We start from the raw sequence: 19489 nt of genomic DNA, 5'->3' as shown, positions 1-19489 counted from the left end.
CTCAAAAACAAGCATGATTTGAAAGAGAAAAGCAGGCTTACCAGTGCAGTACGCAAGCACAAGGCAAGGACAAGGCAAGGACCTAGAAAAGTGGATACCTACAAGACTTAAAGGCCCTCGAACAAAGCATCATACCAGAAAAGAGGAAGATGATCCTACAGAGCAGTTACAAAGAATGTACCAAGAGGCTGAAGCGGTAAAGCTAAAGGAAGCAGAAGAAGCTACAAAGAAAGCGAAGGAAGCGGAAGACCAAATGCAATCCGAGGAGACGGCTAGCCAAGAGGAAAGTCATGGATTTCCCTGACCCATCTCACTGCATACAGAACAACAAGACCATCCCATGCCTAGCCCACCACCATCACGTGCATGCAAGGACACCAATGAAAAAGCAGAACGTGAGAAAGAGAAAGATTCTGAGTCCACTCAACAAACAGAATCAACACATGAAGCTGACCACCCCGACGGACAAAAAGAAAAAGAAGCCGAGCCGGAACAGGAGAAGGCAGATGAAGAGACTCAAAAGCCAGACGAGGAATAGGTGAGTAGATCTGAAAAAGAGACTGATAAAGAAGCGATGCGGAAAAAGTGTCTACCACTGCACATGAGACGGAGCTCGAGCCAAAGAAAGAAGAAAGGTCGGCACCTGAAGAGACAACACCCTCCACTTCTACTCAGTCAGAAACTGTCGAGGCATCAAAGTCTCAGGATGGCCAAGAACAAGACCGACCATCTACATCCACACAAGAACCCACAGCAGTTACGATGCAGCAAGAAGCAACACATGAGGCTGCGGGCACATCTCATCTGGCACGACAGGAGGAGTGGTAGTCAAATAACAAAGTAATAGTACATCTCAATGAATATGCACGTCAGATGCAGGAAATGACATAGAGACTCCGTTCAGCAGCTTTAAACCATAGCACAAAGGCCAAGGAACTGGAAATGGTGATCGACGCTCTTCAAGGAGAGCTAGAAGACAAGATGAATATCATCACTAATCTCCAAAGGCAGGTGCGAGAGCTGAAGGCAGAAGCAGAATAGCATCAGTTAGCCAGAGATCGGCAACAAAAAGAAATAGAGGAGTTAGGTGATCTACTCACTAAACTGTCTGATGCTTGCAAAGTAAAAGATGAGCAGCTGACAGAAGTTACGAATGAACTTATTACAACCTCTCTCTCAGCTCAAAAAATTCAGGTGCAGCTAGATGTTGCCAATGCTTCTCTGCAGTATTCTGAACAGAGGATCAATGATCAAGCCATTTTCTTACGAGAAAACCCAGCCGTGGCCGCGATTAAAGGAATTGACGAAGTCTATAAGACACTTGAAAGAAAAACAAAGACATAGAATTGGAATTAAAGCTCGAACAATCACAGCACAGGGACCTGGTACTGATGCGGGTTCAAAGAGAGGAGGAGCTCCTAAAGGAGATAGCAAAACTCAAGCGGATGAATCAACTTCTCAAAGATGGAAAACCAGACATGCAGGAAGGGGCAGGCACTTCAGAGCCGCCACAGATAGACATACCTTCGGTCTCTTTTGTCGAGTGTGAGACACAATCAACAGCAGAGCCAAGTGGTGATGAAGATTTTCAGGCTCACATCATATATGCAGACACAGTGCCAATGGTCCAGCTGTGCACTGAAGGAGAAGATCACCCTAGAGGTGGATGGGCAGTAAAAAGCCGCTATGGATTGGGAGTTGAGAGTTTTACACTCTGTCAACGTCACTCAACTCACTCCCAATCAGATCAATGCTCAATGGCACCAACAATCCCTATCATACCCTCTCATTAAAGTAGAACTATTACAGGTGAAATAAAGGATGTACAAGGATATGCAAGACGATGACACAGATAAAGACCACCAAAAGTGGAGGTTAAGCTGGTTGAACAAGAATCCAAGATACCTGATTCTGTTCACAAGAGCACATGCAACCCGTCAAAGAGATCCAACATTCTGTCCTGTACCTAGAGTAAGAACATGGCAAGTGCATGAAGAACTGCACAAGAAGAGGCCAACTTGGATCAGCTTCCCCAAGCGGCCAGCTCCAAAGAGAGGCCAAGTGACGGAGGAATACATGGTGAAAACCCTAACGGGTGCCATGTCTTTCTTCAAAAGTCTACGAGATCTCTCATGTGCCATGTTGTATAAAATCTATAAAATGTTGCTCACATGTATACAAGTTTTTAATGAGCCTGAGCAAACAGGAGACCAATGGCTATCATTCTTGGAAGGAAACAAAGGCTTATGCTACGGTCTCATTGAGCAACCTTCAGAGGAGGTCCTTTACGGATTCTATGCCAAATGCATGTTCCTGCCATTGAATAATATGCTAGATTTTGAAGAAGCATTCTACATTGGATTCTTCACCTGGCGAACAAAGATATTTGCACTAGTGATCAAAAACCTAACATCCAGGTTTGTAGGCTACTCAGCGATGGAGCTGAAGAATCAAATCACAAAGCAATTTCTGCAAGTTCTCGACAAAGAACGAAGAATCAGATACCAAAAGGCACTAGACGCGCTTAAAGACCGCCTTGCCAGCCGTCAACCCGAAGACTACTTCAGCCCATAAATTTGTTTCAAGGGACGACACAGGCGAGGAGGGGGAAATGTTAGCAGCAAGCTAACGCGGACACCATTTTTCAGAGTTCTCCTTGTAAAACATTTATTATTTTGATGAATCAAGAATATTATAACTCCTATTTTCTCATATAAACCTTGTAATTAATGAGCCGGGGCTACAAGCTTCCAGATCGTATCGGCCAGTCATTTTCCAGCTTTGGTAGAACTCCAGATTATTAGTTTTGACCGCCCAAAAACCTTGGCTAAGCCATTCACAGTATTTCGTAGCTTTTGGCATCGTCGACCCACGGCCTAATTTCATAATAACTAGGAAATTACACTTTTACATTGAAAACTAAGCATAGGCGGGGTATTGGGGCATCATTGCTAAGCATTTAGATGCATTCTAGGCCGAAAACAACTAGGTAAAAAATCTAATGCTGTTAATAATCGCGATTTTGGAACTTGACCTAAAGTGGGGTTTGAGACCGTAGGCATGTGTGCTTAGGTCTCATAAACTTGTCCTAGAAGTTTCATTATGTTTGAATGTCATTTGATGCTGTAACGGATGTGATTTGCTTGCCGATGAGCGATTGGCTTTTGGTGATTTCAGTCACTTGAGTGTAGCTTGAGTTAGATGCGAGTTGTTAGTTGTTTTCCGAGAGATTGACAAACTCTTGTAGCCTCTATGCACTAGTCGAGTCAGCTTCATCCCATGGTTTGACAAATTAATCGTGGTTCTCGCTAATACTGCAATAAGATAGGATGGTGAGGTTAGACATATGCCCCACAGCTGGAATTGCTGCCCTCCTCATGATTACTCCAAATGAGGTGGTAAAGAATCTCGGGCATGAGATGATTGCCCTTCCCCACTGATGCGACAGGAGTCTAGATTATGGAAGCAAAGAATGCTACCAGAACTTGAACCAAACAACCAAGGGGATTACATGGATGTTCCTATCATGACAATTCAAATTCAAACCATCATTGACAATCAACCCCTTTGGAAAAAGAAATGGTTTGAGCAAAGACCAACAGATGAAACTTATTACAGGAACGCTCCCCAGCATCTCAGGATCGACCCAACTTATTGTCCCATCAATAGACGGCGATCCTGGGATATCTTTTACTCTTGGCAAAGCAAAAGACTGGCGGTGCTGAACTACCCGGTTATCACAAAGCCACTCAATAACAACCCACCGTCCAAGCAGTATATGGTTTAAACTCTCAAAGAGGTGATTAACATGATGAAGGAGATCCTGGATCTTGCATGTCAGATGCTGGTGAAGATTGGCAAGATGCTCATCACCTGCATTACAACTTTCAATGATATAGAAGCAACAGAGCATCCCTGGAAAATATTTGTGGAAGGAACGAGAGGAATTTTTAATGGAATATGGAAACAAAAATCCCAAGCAGGAACATAATCATGGGATTATATGCAAGAGTCATGTTCCTACCCTCTCATTACATGTAGACCTTCGAGGAGGCATTCATGACATGCTTCTTTGAAGTGGACTCCTTCATATTCAATCCCATGATAGAAGATTTTCCAGCACGTCATATCACCTATCAAAGTACTCTCAACAACAATCCTTTCAGAGAGATGGCCACCAAAGTAGATATTTTAGCAAGAGCGCAGAAGTTCAGAAACTTCAGTGCAATGCTCGAGAGAAGACAGTAGCCTACACTCAGAAACGGATTGCATGAGGACGTGCAATGAATAGGAAGGGGGGATGTTGTTTGGTGGATACAAGCAGATGCACACCAAACCCTGTAAACACTCACTCAATTTTTTGAAAGATTCCGTGTAGTTCACCTTATGATGATTTGTAATTGTAATATAATTTGACATACCATCTCAACCTCTCTGAGTCTACGCCCTTGTAAGTGGCCGAATGGCCGTGGGAAAGCTCCCTTAACCTTTAAGTCAAAACCCTTAGTTTGGAGGATTTGAAAATGTTCACTGTGAGAGATTCTTGGTCCTACAAATTGTAATCTTCTTTTCTCCTAGACTGGTATTCAGAATTCATTTTCGAATAGCACATTGTCTTCCTTATCTCTTGCTCTACAATCTACGTATAATCATTTTTGATTCTAACGTGGTTCACGACGCTTTGCTTGTGAGCTAAATGCATTGATTTGAAGGTTAAAATCGTTGTTTTTTTATGTTTTGACCATGGATAAGTGTTTCTATGTTTAAGGGGGGCCTTTCCAAGTAGTTCTATTTCAGTTTTTTTGCAGATTTTTTGTGATGGATTGTGATTTATGTACCTTCCCAGATGGTGAGAGAAATTGGTAGGATTGTGCCCCTAGGTGTTGTGATACCTATCCTTAAGTTTCATGGCATTCCAAATTTATTTGGATTCCAAAAAAGCGTGGTGACCTTGAGTAGTGAGATTGGATGCATAGTGATTTTCTAACTAGGAAGTGGTTGATCTGCTTTTGTTGTAGTATGAGTAGCCCGTGCCCCATCCCGAGTCGCTTCCTTGCATAGTGACATTATGTTAGTGCAAAAAAGTTATGGTGTAGACGTTCGTCGCGACGACCCGCTAACAGATGATGTCTCCACCATTTTTGAATTGAAGACAGATGCAAGCACAATGGTATTACAAGCTCTCCATTCCTCACACATATCAATGTGTTGATTTGTTAGATGTTGAGATATCCACTTTTAGCATATTTGTGCAGACTCTGCTCCCAATGAAATAGGCATGACCATTCACGTCCCTCCATGATATTATCTGGCCTGCCATTGAAGACTATTCAAATAGCATTCCAATTTGCACCAGCCTGATTAGACATAAAACCTGCAAAGTCAATTGCACCATGTCCGTACTTTTCTATTGTTGAATTAAGGTCCCAAAAAATAACTTGAGTCTTTGCATCCTTCTCTTTAGTTTCACATATAGCAATTATCTGCAGTGATCGTATGATGCAAGATATCATTAGGAAAGAAATGGACTCATTTTTCGGCCTTTCAACTCTAGTGAGAGAATGCTCCTTAGCCAATAGGAAGAAGGCTAACGTTACGTTGAAAAAACCTTTTTTCTCATTTTGAAAATGTCCATGAAAACCATTTTGGTGAAATTGTCACTATCATCAGGAAAGTAAGGCGCTTGATATGACATCTGGCACAAGCGCCGAATGCCTTTTTATGACCCGCTGTTGCTATCCTATAAAGTGAAGGACTTGTACTTGTGCATCTCGCACAAGTATCAATCACCTTTTTATGAAGTACTCGCAATTAAATTCAAACAGATTGTACTTGATAGTGATTGATAGATACTATTTAAGACTATGAAGGAGTCAGAACCAAGCGAATAGAGGCGCTTGAGGGATCTCAGGGACCTCTATTCGCTTGGTTCTGACCTTATGAGGCCGTAGGATTAAGATATAGCACTTTTTAAGCCCACGGATGCATCCGGAACGTCCAAAAACCATAGGATAGCTCTTTAAAACGTTGAAATCTGACGTCTCTAGCTCAAGATAATAGAGCATTTTTAAGCCTAGGGCCTCATGAGGTCAGTACCAAGCGAATAGACTTGTCCTTTGGTTTGAACAAGTGGCATCATTTCCTCCAAAAAATCATTGAATTGTCCATCGTATGTAACTTCAGCTTCCTCACCAATCAAGGAGTTAAGCACAAGTTGTTGCGCCACCAACATTTGAATTTTTCTTGGACCACCCTTTTTAATTTTTAGTACTGCACCTACCAGTTTCCACACTCTTGAATTAAATGATAGCCCTGGAGGTTCCTGCCTTAACATTATGACAATGTTTACCAACATGTACTGCCAGTCGGTCGCAACAGTGTACCATCTCGAGGAAAAACATAATAGATTTTGCAGGGACAAGCAGCAACACAAGTAACAACCTTCTGTCAATAATGACAATTTATTGTTGTTTTCTCTTCCATTGCAAGGTATTCCTTCTTGACCTATCTGTCCCAATATCCATGAAAATCGAGCTACTATTAAATTCTTGTTCATTAATATAATGAGTACATGTTGAATAGTTGCATTGCATGCATCCCAAACAATGGCTTAGACAAACTGTGCATGCTATCACCATGGTTGTAACAGATGGGCGAGTCCACAAGTGACCATCAAAGTGTTGTTCCATCCCTGAAATTCATTTTGTTTTATCTTGAGCTGCAGGCAACTCAAAGCACAAATTTATATCATAATGTTGTGGAAGTTCAACAACTTGCAAAGGAGCTCCACATAATGCTAATAGATCCTTTAACTTTTTTGCCCCTGGATTTTGTTGAATCCAAATGACGATTGACTGAGTTTTTATCTTGGTCCTGAGTGAGGCAAGATGAATTGGTTGAAACTAAATGTGTTGCATGATTAGTTAGGGAACTAGTTACAAGCTAATTATAGCAGATAAAGGTAAAGAAATGAATTAAAAGTTTCGAAATAAAGATATGGTGGGAACAACCAAATGAATTTCCTGGAACGAGGGTATGCAATAGATTATATGCTGCTTGTTGTCTGACAATGTCTGATAGACTGTCTTTCTGATTTTGTAGTAGTTAAGTACCACCTTGGAAAGGAATTTTCATGAAAATGGTTCGGTGGGTAGGCAGATCTGGAGGGTCGGATGGCCGGATGTTGATTTAAAAATTTCATGTTAAACACTAGGACTACGTGGGATAAAAGTGGGTAATCAAAACGAGCGAGACCACGTAGGATTGCAAGATTCCTCTTCTTAGGGGAAAGTGATAACTGCCTTGCCTGCTTGTCAGGAAAAAGGGGTTATCGCCATAAACCAAGGGAGAACAAGAAAGCAAGAGCAGATCCTCAAGTTAAAGATCAAGAGAATCAAGACCACAATTTTGGGTGTGGAAAGCTGTCAAGGACAGATTGATTATGAGAAGAGGATAGAATCGTTGAATGAAGGGATGTACCCCCTTGGGTTGGCATTCAAGATAGACTGGAGTCCTATCTGAGCGTCGATTCCAAGTGGGAAGAATACTTGCAGATAGATCTACGTCATTCCCTGGAACGGTCTGGAGGACTGAGGGAGGTGAGTAGGGTCGAGTCTGGGTATGGCCCTCACAAGTGGTATCAGAGCCTAATTTTGAATCTTGGACCTTGGAATTTAGAATTTTGGATTTAAGATTAATGCATGAGAGAAAAACAACTCAGTCAAGAACCCAAATTTCAATTATATTACAAAAATGAAGTCTTGATGTTTCCAAAAATTATTCAAAAATTTTCAGATGGCTTGGGATCTTCCAGAATAAATTCAACAGATTATTTGTGAGAGGATGGAAACTGCTACGCTAGAACAAAGACTCGCTATGGTGGAACATTTTTGAGAACTCTTTTTCCCAAAAACAAGTTAAGATCCCACTCAGGAATGGAAGACTACCAAATCAAATGAAGTAACCCGAGTATTGATGTTTGGCCAATAGTACCTTCTAGATAACTTACATGTGGCCATGATCAAAGAAAAGCTAGGACTAAGACCCAAGAGATACTGCATTCTCAAGAGTTTTGCAACAAACTTTGAGAGCAAACTTTTACTCGTCCTCTCCTGTTTACCTTGCGAAAAGATTTGTATCTACCCAAAGCCACTAAAATTAAAGGGACCTTTTTTGCATTCCCCCTGGAAAGAAATCAGGGAAGCAATTTGTAAGCAGCCCCATATTTCAAGGAAGGATCATAAAGTTCTATTTGACTACCTAGATTATGACAGGACAGAGTAGCATGGAATATCCACTTCTTGGATTTTTGTGACCCAATATTTATTCTATGAATCAAAGAGAGGTTATATTTTGAATCATATTGTCTACAGCCTCTGGTGTGTTCTTGAGTGAATAAAAATTTTAAATTTAAAATCTCTGTCTGATACCGATTGCCTTGAATACCACAAGTCAATAGTCTAATATGGAAGGATTAGACTGAAAAAGGTTTGAATGTTGAATAATTAAATATTATGAACCGACGCTAAGCATGAGATATAATGTTGCTCAATCCCCCTCCTCCTGCATATCAAGATTTTTCCGTAGCGGAAATGGAGGCTATTCCAAAAGAAGATTTCGGGAGAGACAAAGACCTTAAGTCACTGCTCAAGTCGGTCCAACCTGAAGCCTTTTCAGGAGAAGTCCCAAACATCAAAAAAGGGCTAGAAGAATGGATCATCTCTAGGGAGGACTATTTTGGTGTGGCTAAGTATAATTATCTTGCCCAGAGAATCATGGGTAGATCCATGTTAATGGGATCATCAAAGGTATGGTGGAAGTTAAACTACCAGTCAAGAGGTGTGGCATAAGGTACCCAGAGTTGGGAAGAATTGCAGTGCCGCCTGAAAGAGCGATATTGGCCCTTGAATTACTCAACCACAAATATGAATGAGTTTTTAGCTCGTACTCGGAGAGGAAGAGCTATTGACATCTATTATGAAGACTTTGTCAGACTCTCCAGATATGCCCCTCTAATCAACGAAGAGCATAAACTCAGTCGCTTCATCTTGGGTTTGGAAGGCAAGCTCGCAGATGTAGTAGAGGTTCTACGCCCCGCAAATCCAGCAGATGCACTAGTACGGGCTAAGCCCAAACTAAGCAGCCTCCTCAAAAGCAATAATCAGCAAGGAGAGCAAAAGCGGGATCCACCCCATCATTTTGAACCATCTTACAATGCCACCAAAGTTTCGGAATATGAACCAATCTAGACATCAGCCTGTCGTTCAACCTGTTCGAGTAAATGCCCTTCCTGTAACTTAGGGTGGAAGATAAATTCAATGTTTCAAATGCCAAGAATGGGGACACAAGAAGGAAAATTGTCATCAGAGAAGTAGAAATCCCAGTCCTCATTAACAAAACCAGGGACCTCAAAGGCAGCCACCTGCTAACAAAAATCAAGCAAGGAACCTTAGGAACCCTAAGCCAGTTATTCAGCATCCCAACCCATCTCCCACAAGGGTTACAGCCAACCATGTGACTATCACGGATGAGGTGGAGGAGCAGGCACAAATCTATGCAGCCCTGGACCCAAGTGGTAAGAATAAGAAATTTTATATTCTAGAAGCACAAGGGGATTACCAGGGTAAACCCTTAGTTTTTTTAATTGACTCTGGTAGTTCGCATTCATTCATCTCCCCTGCCACTATCAAGCGTCTACATTTAGAACCTCAACCTACAGGTAAGAATCTAAGAGTCTCATTAGCTAGTGGAGCAACCTTATCTTGCGAAGAGCCCATTGTAGAACTCCCTTTCCAATTAGAAGGTCATTCCGCTAGCCATAATCTTAGAGTCCTTAAGATGGGGAAATTCCAGGGGATCTTGGGGATGGATTGGTTAAGTCCGAATAAGGATGATATCCATTGTAGCCAAGGAACGATATCCTTCCTTTCCGCCAGTAAGGAACGGGTACAAATCCATAGGAGAAGTGGAAAAGCCCCACTAAGGGTAGTTAAGGCCAAGCAATTAATGAAAGGGTTACGGAAAGGACTGCCCCTCTACGTTCTGAAGTTAAAAAAACCTGAGGAAGAGCCAGAAAAGCAAGAACCAAAATGGTTGAGTGAATACCAAGACGTCTTTCCTAATGAGCTAACAGACCTTCCCACAACGAGAGGGCTAGACATGTTATTACCTTAGTTCCCAGAGCCCAACCCATTGCTAAGTCACCCTACAAGATGTCTCTTTCAGAAGCTTTAGAGCTGAAGGATCAGTTGACTCAACTCCTTGAACAGGGATTTATCAGGCCAAGTGTTTCTCCTTGGGGTGCTCCAATCTTATTTCAAAAGAAGAAGGATGGAACCTTCAGACTCTGTATAGATTACAGAGGATTAAATCAGTGTACCATAAAAAATAAGTACCCCCTACCTCAAATAGAGGAAATTTTTTATCGCCTCAGAGGAGCCCGATATTTTTTATAGATTAAATCAGTGTACCATCAAAAATAAGTACCCCCTACCTCAAATAGAGGAAATTTTTTATCGCCTCAGAGGAGCCCGATATTTTTCAAAGATAGATCTCAGATCAGGCTACTATCAAGTGCAATCAAGAAGAAGACATCCCGAAGACCACCTTCAACACCAAGTTTGGGCATTACAAATTCACAATGATGCCTTTTGGTTTAACTAATGCCGACTCATGACGGATCTCTTTTGAAAAGGATTAGATGATTTTGTTCTTGTCTTTTTTTATGATATTTTGGTCTACTCCAAAACTAGAGAAGAGCATGAACAACATCTATGTCATGTCCTGGAGATTGAGAGAAGATAAGCTCTACACCAAGCTTAGTAAATGCTCATTCTTTGTGGAAAAAGTAGCCTATCTTGGATTCATTGTATCGAGGGATGGCATATCCCCAGATCTGGCTAAGGTAGAAGCAGTGGTCAAATGGCCTATTCCCAAAAACGTTACGGAAGTTAGAGGATTTCTTGGTCTTATAGGGTGGTGCAAATTTTTTATCCCAGGATATTCCCTTATCTTAGGACCTCTCACTAAACTTACCAAGCTAGATGAACACCATTTACCTGGACAGATAAGAGCGATGCTCCCTTCAATAAACTCAAAGACCTCTTGGCCACTGGTCCTATCCTCGACCTCCCTGATTTTGAGAAAGCTTTTGAAGTGATTGTCGACGCTTGTGGCCAAGGAGGCGAAGGAATTTTACTACAAGAAGAGTCCCCTATGAATCTCGTCAGCTTCGTGACCATGAGTGGAATTATCCCAGTCATGATCTGGAACTTCTAGCTGTGGTGCATGCTTTGAGGAAGTGGCAACACTACCTTCTAAGCCAGGTCTTTGAGCTCATCACACATCACAAGAGTCTCAAATGGATCTTCACACAGTCTGAAATCAACATGAGGTAGCAAAGATGGGTTGAATTTCTTCAGGAATTCAATTTGATTTCGACTTGCCAGAGAAAATCAAGCTGCCAATGCCTTAAGCAGAAGAGTATCAACTCTGGCTATTTCACTCCTTAGCTCTTCTTTACTCAAGGAAGTTCAACAAGAAATTTAGGTAGACCCCTATTTTAGACCTCTTCTGCAAGAGATTCAAGCTCATAACCCGAGGGAGCATTTAGCTAGCTATACCCTAGCAGATGGTCTTCTTTACTTCAAACAGCGGATGTGCATTCCCACCAGTTTGTGCACCCAGATTTTAAATGAATCCCACGATAACCCATTGGCATCTCATCCCAGGTACCATAAAATGTTTGCTACCCTCCAAAGGAATTTTTACTGGCCTAAGATGAAGAAGGACATCTTGGATTATGTTCACAAATGCCTTACTTCCCAGAAAACCAAAGCAGAACGTGTCAAGCTACATGGTAAGCTTCAACCCCTAGATATTCCTCAAATGAAGTGGGAACTTGTCTGAGTATGGACTTTGTCACTGGTCTTCCAAAGACAGCTAGAAACTAGGATTCTATTTTTTTCATAGTAGATAAGCTCGCTAAGGTGGCTCATCTAATTCCAGTCAAGCAGATAGCCACTTCCATCGACATAGCCCAAGTATTTGTCAAAGAGGTAGTAAGATTACATGGAATCCCTGCAAGAACCATCAGTGATCGGGATGCCAAATTTACTTCTAAGTTTTGGCAAGCCATGTTCTGATCTCTAGGTACCCAACTGAATCTCATCTCAACATATCATGCGGAGACTGATGATCAAATTGAGCGAGTGAATCAAGTCATTGAAGATATGCTTCGAACATACTGCAACCAGCAACCCCAGCAATGGATCAAGTTTCTTCCCCTAGTTGAGTTTTCTTATAACTCTTCTCACCATTGCATCCTCAGAATGTCACCCTTTAAAGCCTTGTATGGTCAGGAATGTTTAGTCCCTCTTCAATTAGCTGACCCATCTCTTCATTTTCTTGCCGCTAAGTCTATCCTGGAAGAGATGGATCATCAACTTCTAGTCATTAGAGACAACCTGAAGAGGGCTAGTGATTGGCAAAAGAGCTACGCTGATCTTCATCGCTCCGCTAGAAGCTTTAGCGAAGCCGAACAAGTTTTCCTCAGAGTCAAACCCAAATGCAGTTCCTTAAAGCTAGGGAAATTTTTTAAGCTTGCATTCAGATATTGTGGACCTTTTGGAATCCTTAGAAAGATAGGAGAACAAGCCTACGAGTTAGCCTTACCGCCTCACATACGCACTCATAATGTTTTTCATGTTAGCCTCCTTAAGAAATATGTTGGTGACCCTCTACATGTTTTGAATCATGATGACACCATTCTCGTCAATCAAGAAGAATTTCAAATGGAACTAGAACAAGTTCTGGAAACTAAAGAGAAGCAACTGCGGCACAAGACAATTCAATAAGTACTAATCAAGTGGAAGGGCTATCCGGTTGAAGATGCTTCCTGGGAAGATTGGGACCAACTAATTACCCAATTTCCAAGTTTTGGAGGATGAGCCCATGTAACTCATCTTTTGAAATCAAATCAATATCTCCCTTTTGTCCAAATCCTTTGTCATATTTTTGGTTGGTTCTTAGGAACAACTTATAATTATTCTTCAAGATATCAATGGCACTTTTGATGTAATTTTCATGCGGATGTAATTAATCGTCATATTTATGGAATTCAAGCATCTCTAGTCAGTCAATTCTTTTGAGATTCAAATCGTCTATGGTGTTTTACAAGTCTAATTATTATGATACGTGAAATACCTAATTACCAAGTGAAAGATAAGGTAGTAAGCTATAGATATAAGAGAAATAAGGATGGAGGAAATAAATTGGATACGCAAGGGAGGAGATATTGCAAGATTAATTGAAAGATCAGTATGAAATCCTTAACTGTAAAGAACCGGGTATTAGTTGAATGATATCAATAGAGAAATGAGTCAACGCTCAAAACGGAAAAAGTTAAAGTTTAGGTAAGAATGGTAAGATTTTTACAAAGCGTATTGAGAATAGATAGAGAGCGAAGTGAAGAAATGATCTTCAAAACTCACAAGAGAAACACAATCGGGTCACACCAAAGAAAAAAAACCTATCTGAGTAAGATCACATTCAGTAATTAAAGTAACCCCGAGTCATTAAGACTTCTTTATGATTAAGACTTTTTGAGTCAGCGCTAAAAAGGGAAGAGAAGTGTATTATTCAAGGTCCATACCAGCTTCACTGTCCTTTAATCTAAATACCCTAAAGCTACTGACCATCTTCAATCATAAGTTGATCGAAGATTAAGTCTGTCTACTCTCTAAAGCATGTCCCGAGTTGAGGACAACTCTTTCTTTTGTTGGGGAGTTTGTAAGATCCCCCCCTAAACCCTAGAGCCATTCAAAACTTTTTTAGCCTAGAAAATAATTTAGAAAAAGCAAGACCGACAAAGAAGTCATGCGGACAACGAGACTTTACTCCAGAATGAAAAGACAAGGATATTTCGGATAAGAAATTACGTCATTCCTATATTTTTCCCAAAAACTTAAGATTATTTTTATACTTATTTATCAAAAGCCGCATGGGAACTGATCTAGATTGAGAACTGGCAAAAAAAGAAACTAACTTGATTGGAAGATAAAGTTAAGAAATAGGAAATGAGAAGAAATTGGGGTCCAATAAGAATTGAGAAGAGAATTGGGGTCCAATAGGAATTGAGAAGAAAATTGGGGTCCAATAAGAGTTGAGAAGAGAATTGGGGTCCAATAGGAATTGAGTATTCTACACACCATTTCCTATATAAGCACCCCCTCTCCTTTGTAATTTTACACATATTGCTAAGCTACTTGCATACTTGCCATGCTCAAGGTTATGCTTAAGTAAATCAAGGTTTTCATTAAACCTTGCTCTTTCTTTCTCCCTCTCTTGAAGGCCAAACCTTTGAGGGTTTTGTGAAGAAGCTCCTCTCTCCTTCCTCTTCATCCTAAATCCCTTTCCTTCTTCCCTGAGTCTCACATCTCTTCAAGAAGGACTTCAACCCCACTTCCCTCTTGATTAGAGGAGGTAATCTTCACTTCTAGTAGGATTAATTAACCTAAACCATGTGTTTTAATACTAGAAAGATTTATGTGCATCATATTAGGACTAAGTTATAATGGTAACCTTGGTATTAGGGTTAAGTATTAATGGTAGTTATGCATCATTAAGTTAATCTTCAAAGGTAGATTTTCACTCTTAAGCTAAGCTTTAATGGTAACTTTGTACTTAGGTGTAAGTTTTAGTGACTATCTTCTATTTTAGGTTTAAGCTTTAATGGTAACCTCGCAATTAGATTTAAGTGCTAAGGGTATCTATGCATCATTAAGTTAAGCTTCAAAGGTATATTTTCACTCTTAAGCTAAGCTTTAATGGTAAATTTGCACTTTAAGTGTAAGCTTTAGTGACTACCTTGTATTTTAGGTTTAAGCTTTAATGGTAACCTCGCAATTATGGTTAAGTGCTAAGAGTATGTATGCATCATTAAGTTAAGCTTCAAAGATAGATTTTCACTCTTAAGCTAAGCTTTAATGGTAACCTTGCACTTAGGTGTAAGAATTAGTGACTACCTTCTATTTTAGGTTTAAGCTTTAATGGTAACTCATAATTAGGGTTAAGTGCTAAGAGTATTTATGCATCCTTAAGTTAAGCTTCAAAGATAGATTTGCACTCTTAAGCTAAGCTTTAATGATAACTTTGCACTTATATTTGCACCCTTAAGCTAAGCTAAGCTTTAATGGTAACTTTGTACTTAGGTGTAAGCTTAGTGACTACCTTTTATTTTAGGTTTAAGCTTTAATGGTAGCCTCGCACAATTAGGGTTAAGTGTTAGAGTATCTATGCATCATTAAATTCCCGGGAAGGTCACCTAATGAAAATGTAACCTATCACGTGAGTTCAACAGAAGTGTATTCAAAGTTCTTGAAACTTACATAAATATATATACAGAAGGGTATTATTTTTTCAAATTTGAAAAAAAACTTACAGATTTTAAAAGAAAAGGAAACATTATATTCTTAATATAATTCACAGATAAGGGGTTTTACAAACATGTCTTGAATGCACATGATATGGTAGTTTTACACATAGTGAACCCCCCGAGATTAAATTAAGCTTCAAAGGTAGTTTTGCATCCTTAAGCTAAGCTTTGATGGTAACTTGCACTTAGGAAAAGCTTTGAAAGACAAGCTTGCAATTTAGGGTCTAGCTTCCATGGTGACCTTGTGTGATTAGGGTTAAGCTTTCATGGAAACCTTGTCACATTAAAGAGAGAAAGGTTTAGTCTCATTATGGTAATCAAGCTTAGGGTTTACATGTCTCTTTACGGTAGGAAAAATGTATGGTTATAATCCTCTCTTCCACGCTTTAATGGAAAGCTTGAAGATTCAAAAATTATAGGACGACCTTCTAGCTTCCTAAATGGAAAGCTAGGCACCATAAGAAAAGAGTAGATGTCTAATCTCGATAGAAGTAGTTCAATTTTTGGTATTGAAGAGTATTTCCAAAGTTGTCAATTTCAAGTTTGTTTGCAAATACGGATCTCCATGTTGTTTGAACCGAAAACTCTACAAGCTTCCATGGAGATGCCCCATGGATGGCAAAGGATTGCAAAAACCTAGGAATCGTACAAAACAAGGATTGAACTTAGAAAGTTGTCATTTTCAAAGAGACATTAACCATCAAATGCCTATGGCAAAAACTCGCTTGTATTTTCTAAATAAACCTGGCTGTTAGATAATTAATGAAAGTAGGAATTAAGGTTGATAAATAAATGAACCTGGAAATTACCAACTAGAATTTAAAAAGGAATCTCGAGAGGTGATAGGAATACCCCATTGCAAAACATAGATTTCTTAAATCCAAGAAGACCAAGAAGTCCCCCAAAAAGAACAAAAAAGATGCTCAAGGTTCCACAGTTAAACTTGCTTGTAAAGATATCTAGTTGTCACTTTCTGTCTACTCAACAAGTCTTGATGAAATATTTTATTTTCAGATTATACAGTGCCTTCCATAGATTATGTTGTGACCGTTATTGGTAACGGTCACAACATGCTAGATGTTTACAAAATTTCTCTCGATGATGAGGAATGGAAAATACATGTGAGAAGAAATATTGACTATGTGTGGTGTGTGCTGTGAATGTTTGAAATACATGTGTTTGATTGTATGTAGGATCTTGGATTTTATACATTCAGCCAATGTTGATGGGGAAAAGAGCGATGAAGTGGCCTCTCTTTTGTTTGAGGATTTTCCAACAAATTTTAAAGTTGAGAATTTTTTGGAAAACGAGGTATGCATTCTTCAAAACCTCAATTGGTAGTCTATGATAGTTTTGGAACTTTAAATAAATTAACAACGTGGAATATGCAGGTCCCTCCATGGAATCAATTCTCTCAAAAATTGAGTAAGAAAGTGGCCATAATAGCTTCTAAGTATGTGGTAGACAATGGGTTGTACATCACCTTAAGCTCCACTAATCACATTGGCATTGTGTCTGGCCATGCCATTGAGATGTGATTCAAAATGATGCACACCATCCTTATTTGATCACCGATGGTTATGTGCGAAAGACCATTGAGATTGAGAGAGTAGGTAAAGTTATTTGCTAATTGAAAAAGCATGCTCTAGTTTTCTTCAATTAGATCACATTGTAAATATAATTTATAGGTGGAAACACTATTACTCAAATTGTTTTATCATAAGGGTCAATGTCCTATCTATGATCGACAAGATGGAGAGAGAGTGGACAGTAACTCTTTTGATGCCAAGTCCGGAATACTAGTGGAGCATGCTGACAAAGAGTACATTGGAGGATGTGCTCTTAGGGGTGCAACCGAGCGTAGCCTTGACTTCTTTTGTAAGAAGATATGCTTCCTACTATGCATTGTTAGACTATGTTACATAAAGTAAAAATATGCATGTTTCTTTTCTTTTTTCAGTTGGCTTGTGCAGACATTTACTGCGGAACATACCTACATTGTTGATATATTTTTTGGATGTGGTGGCTTGGGCCATGTTTAGGTTGAGTTGTCTAGACAGTGCCTCTGCATAGATAGTGATCCGCGAGTCTTTTAAGAACATCTTTCACACTTCAAGGCTCCATGTGTAAGTGTTATTCCAGCAGTTGATGCAGATAGCAACAAGGAGACCAATTGGCAACAGTATGAGCCCGGATCACACTGCCCTTGATTGACATTTACATTGTTATTATCTATGGTGTTTTCTAATCTATGATTTGTATGGGATGACATGTGACTATGATGTTTGGGTTCCACTTTTTTTATATGATTGAAGACATGTTGTTGGTGTCGACCATCCTTATCAATGCAATCATGATTTCATGTTTATTATGCTAGACAAAAGTTAGTTGAGAGCTTTGGATTTACCAAAGTAATATACAAACACATATTTTTTTTGTGTATGTAATCTTTTCTTCTCGTGAGCATTGAGCTGCTGCACGGAAGCAAGTATGGAATGGGGATTTTTTTTGTTTGAATTTTCACGTCGTTATGCTGCCAAAATTTTGATTGCTTGTCAATATAATCATGCTTTTTGATCATGTTTGGAAATGTAATCATGGTTTCATCTATACAAAGCTAAACGAAAGTTAGGCAAGATTTCACGAAAGCAAGTATGGAATGGGGATTTTCTTTGTTTGCATTTTCACCCCGTTATGCTGCCAAAATTTTGATAGCTTGTCAATATTTTTTTACATTGTCGATCTAAGAATATATATATATTTATTTATTTATTTATTTATATGTGTGTGTTAATGTAACACTTGATGTTTAGCCTGGGCAAAGGTGGAGCACCTTTACCCCAACAATCTCCCACTTAATTTCATGGAAGCAAGTATGGAATGGGGATTTTTTTGGTTTGCATTTTCATGCCGTTATGCTGTCGAAATGTTGATAGCTTGTCAATATTTCTTTACACTGTCGATCTAAGAAAAAAAATGTATATATATATATATATATATTTTTTTTAAATTAATTTATTTATTTACATGTGTGTGTTTATGTAACACTGGACGTCCAGCCTAGGCAAAAGGTGGAGCACCTTTACCCCAACAATCTCCCACTTAAAGGTGATGCGTCAATAAGTGAGACCTACTAGCTAAACTACTAGTATGTACAAGAAAACAGGTGAGAGACTCTCTCAACCTACACACACTGTCTCACTCTGTTGATCTATACACGCAGTCATATCAGCTCTCGTGGTAGGCTAATGTGCGTACCCACGCTAGAGCCTGCATGTAAATCCCACAGACAACTCTGTATGGTCTGGAAAGCTCCACGAAGCATCTTGCTAGTGTCAATCATCATATGACTGACTATCCTTGTTGTAAATGCTCGCATTGTAGATAGCTTTTAGATCAGGCCTTGACTCTAACAAGTCAAAACATGAGACACCCGAATGTTGATGAAATTTGCACAAACCTAGTTGTACTCGCCTCCCATGCGCTATTTGCAATCACTGCATCATTAGGACTACCCATCGCATATGGATGTGTCAACACCGATAGTGAGGAAGCTACGTCCCACTCACCCATATGAAAAACTCTGTGTCCTGGCACCCACTCATCAGCCTCTAGCATGAGCATATCAAAGAAATCCATATCTGTTAGCTTTTCCTGTGTCTTTAGGGAGCAGACATGCTCTACCTCTGGTTGCACAAAGTCTGACAACACCCGTTGTATCTCACTAGAGCACTTCCACTCTATCTCTGTCTCTATAGAGTCTACTATCACGCCCTGCATAGCTAAATGCTCTCTCTCATGAGCATGGTGCAACTCACCTACGAAAGAGACACGTCTAGTCTCTCGCTCAAAGCATGCCAGCAACAAAACCAAGACTAGGTCGTCTCGAACCAAGCTGCTGTTGTGGGCTCCTCTGGCAATCACTAGTGAACCGTAATTCATCTAAAAAGACTGCTCTCTAAGTATTATCTGACAACCAAATTTTGCTAACTGTCTCACTGAGATCAGACTTTGTCTTAGCTGAGGAACGTAGTGCACATGTCATAGCGTGTATGA

At 39.8% G+C, this 19489-nt stretch overlaps 1 pseudogene; it reads left to right on the top strand.

Annotated features, from left to right (window-relative positions):
- The first annotated feature begins 1391 nt into the window (after positions 1 to 1391).
- Positions 1392 to 17046, top strand: LOC147435365 (uncharacterized; annotated as a pseudogene).
- The last annotated feature ends 2443 nt before the right edge of the window (positions 17047 to 19489 follow it).

This window comes from Adiantum capillus-veneris, chromosome 18, assembly GCF_014529385.1.
Source record: "Adiantum capillus-veneris isolate H3 chromosome 18, ASM1452938v2, whole genome shotgun sequence".
Lineage (NCBI taxonomy): Eukaryota > Viridiplantae > Streptophyta > Polypodiopsida > Polypodiales > Pteridaceae > Adiantum > Adiantum capillus-veneris.
Note: the sequence above shows the minus strand (reverse complement) of the source record. Positions and strands in the feature narration are given on the sequence as shown.